Here is a 3357-nt window from a genome sequence, read left to right as displayed (position 1 = left end):
AGAAGTTAAATAAAAAGCACCCATCCATAATAAAAAAAAAAGTGTCTCACATGGCTCCGGGGGGTGAACAAAGGCCTCCTGTAGCGAATCGATGCGTTTTTGTAAGAAAAATATCCATATTCAAAACGTAATAATCACTTGAATCTAGCTTGCGCCAGCAGTTGTACACAGAAGCAGGATGACGTAGATGACGTATGAGTTCAGCGTTGCGCATGCGCCGGTGAGTCTCGTGAAAACCAACGTTTGGCAAAGGAAGCAAAGGAAGCAAAGTTTCCTTACTTTAGCAAAGGAAAACCAGTCTCCTCTTGGCTTATATCGAAATCCTCCGACATTCTTCTTTACAAATCCTCGTTTTGTACTTCTAATTAGTGACCGTTGTTTTGTTTTGATCTCGCCCCTGTGCTTCTGCGTTCGTCACTTCTGAGCGGCGCATGCGCAAAGCTGACCTCATACGTCATCCACCCGGAGCTGCTTCCATGTACAGCAGTGAGCACAAGCTAGATTAAAGTGATTATTGCATTTTGAATATGGATATTTTTCTTACAAAAACGCATCGATTCGCTACAGGAGGCCTTTGTTCACCCCCCGGAGCCATGTGAGACACTTTGTTTTTATGGATGGGCGCTTTTTTATTTCACTTATTTTGGACTGAAGCACTGCAACACCCGCTGACTACAATGATAGAGCTTGGAGTAGCCAGGACAATTTTTAATATAACTCCGACTGGATTCGTCTGAAAGAAGGAAGTCATATACACCTAGGATGCATCGGGGGTGAGTAAAACACAGCCTAATTTTCATTTTTGGGTGAACTAACCCTTTAAGAGACTGTGATCATGTGATCAAATCTCACATACAACTGATCCATAATCAAAAGTTGACATTAAAATGTCCAATCAGATATAAACATTGTTTACATTTGGGGTCGGGGAGCTGTTCTTAAAAGAAGTCTCTTCTGCTCACCAAAGTTGCATTTATTTGATCAAAAATAAATAAAAAATATAAAACAGTATTACAATCTAAAACGGCTGTTTTCTATGTGAATATCTGTTAAACTGTAATGTATTTCTGTGATCAAAGCTGTATTTTCAGCATCATTACTCCAGTCTTCAGTGTCACATGATCTTCAGAAATCATTCTAATATGCTGATTTGCTGCTCAAGAAACATTTCTGATTATTATCAATGTTGAAAACAGTTGTGCTGCCCAATGTTTTTGTAGAAACAATTGTGGATACATTTAATTTTTCAGAATTCACAGATGAATAGAAAGTTAAAAAGAGCAGCATTTATTTGAAACAGAAATATTTTGTAACATTATAAATGTCTTTACTGACACTTTTGATCAATTTAATGCATACTAAACATTAATTTCCTTAAAAAAATAAATCTTACTGACTACATACTTGTGAACAGTCGTGTACAAATTGTATATATTGTCTCTACTTCTGTTGAACACACACAGGTTTGTTCAGTGTCTGATAAGAGCTGCATTTAAAAAGCCACATGAACAACGACACACACACACACACTCACACACACACACGGGTTTTAAGCAGAAAATGAGATTTGTCCGACATTCAGCGGCGGTGTGAAGGCATCCGAACACATACTGTAATCATCGCCAGAGCAAGTGACCGAAGGACAGGAGAAACACACTGACGAGTTCATTAATAGCCTGCTAATTAAATTCCTGAGATGAAGAGAAACATGCCATCATAAAGATCAGAAACTGTACTGCACGCCGCTCTGACTGACTGTGTGCTGGAGAGTGAGATGTTCTTTCATGAACAGCTTGAGCTTATTATCCAACGCCTTCTGGACAAACACTCTCTCACTCCTTCTCACACACACACACAGACACACACACACACACACACTCTCTCTCTCTCACACACACACACACACATATACACACAATTTTTTTGTGATTAAATGCAAAAAAATAAAAATGTAAATAATTGCATTTATATAAATATTGCATTTTTATATGCTTAATAGCCAAAATAATCATAATGAATCACTTTTTATGTGATTCATCTGAAAGAGCCATTCAAACCAACCGATCACTAAAATTAATCAGATCTATTATAGCTGACTGAGAACATTATAGGAGAACATGTTTGATTATTGCATCTGCAATGATTTTTACATTTTGTAACATTTTGTCCCATTGCACTGCTTCTTATTAAAAAAAGTTTGCGACTGGAAAAGTTGGAGTGTTTTGAGAGCAGCTGAGCTAGTTTAGTTAGTCAGTGCTCCCTAACACAGAACACACACACAGACAATGACAAGCAGGCTCAGATCTCCATCCAGAAGCACTTCAGACCCGCGCAGAACTTTGATTGAGATCCAGAGACCTCCATCCGTCTCCCCGTTACACAATCCCAGCGGAGACTCGCAGGAATAAACCGCCAGCTGGCCTGCAAACGCGCTTCCAAACAGTACAGAACAATTACAGCACCTTCCAAGATCCCTCGCTTCGGCCAAACGCTGAAGCACGGAGGAGACCGTCGCCATGAAAAATCACTCTGACAGAGAGCAAAGATGAGCAGGAAGACCATCGCAAACCTGCTGCTCAATGACCTGTCAAAAATATTTTATCTACATTGTGAATAAAACAAAGATTATTGCAGTATATTTTATGAGAAAATACAATTTCTACTTTAAAACTTTATGTTTAATTCAATGTCTTAGTTGATGTTGCTTTGTAATAATTTTTTTAATTTACTTCCAATGTATGAGTATTTATTTTATTTTTTTATTTTTATTTTTTCAATGCAATATGTTTTTGATTGTACTGCCTTAACACAACCAATAGTCTGGAGACAAGTAAGACCAGTATAAACCACATACGACCAGCAAAGCATCTTAGAAGCTGGAATAAGGAGTTTTATTTCTGTAGGTGATTATAAAGAAAGTTCCATTTCATTCTCATGAAGTATGTTCTTTCACAACAAAACAATCTAATTAATTGTTTAATGTGAATAACAATAACAGTTGCTAAAGTGATGTGGTCTGGTTTCTGGAGACCTCGGATCGGTCAGGTCAGGTCAGATCAGTGTTATTTGTGAAAGTCTTCAGTGTGTTTAGTAGGAATGTGTGTTATTATCATGAATAATTCCATAATCCACTGACACCTGCTGCATAATTTATGTGTTTCATTCATTATTCATGTTTATCATTAGCCCCATAATGACGGCATGACCTTCTTCACATCTCAGTGTCTCTGTCCACACTCTGTGTGTGTGTGAGTGTGTGTGTGTTTGTGTGTGTGTGCGTGTATGAGAATGTGTGTGTGTGTGTGAGAATGTGTGTGTGTGTGTGTGTGTGTGTGTGTGCGTGTGTGTGTGTGTGAG

This window comes from Sinocyclocheilus rhinocerous, unplaced genomic scaffold, assembly GCF_001515625.1.
Source record: "Sinocyclocheilus rhinocerous isolate Xijiao unplaced genomic scaffold, SAMN03320098_v1.1 scaffold1945, whole genome shotgun sequence".
In the NCBI taxonomy this organism is placed as follows: Eukaryota; Metazoa; Chordata; class Actinopteri; order Cypriniformes; family Cyprinidae; genus Sinocyclocheilus; species Sinocyclocheilus rhinocerous.
The sequence above is the reverse complement of the archived record's forward strand: the minus strand, read 5'-3'. Positions refer to the sequence as shown.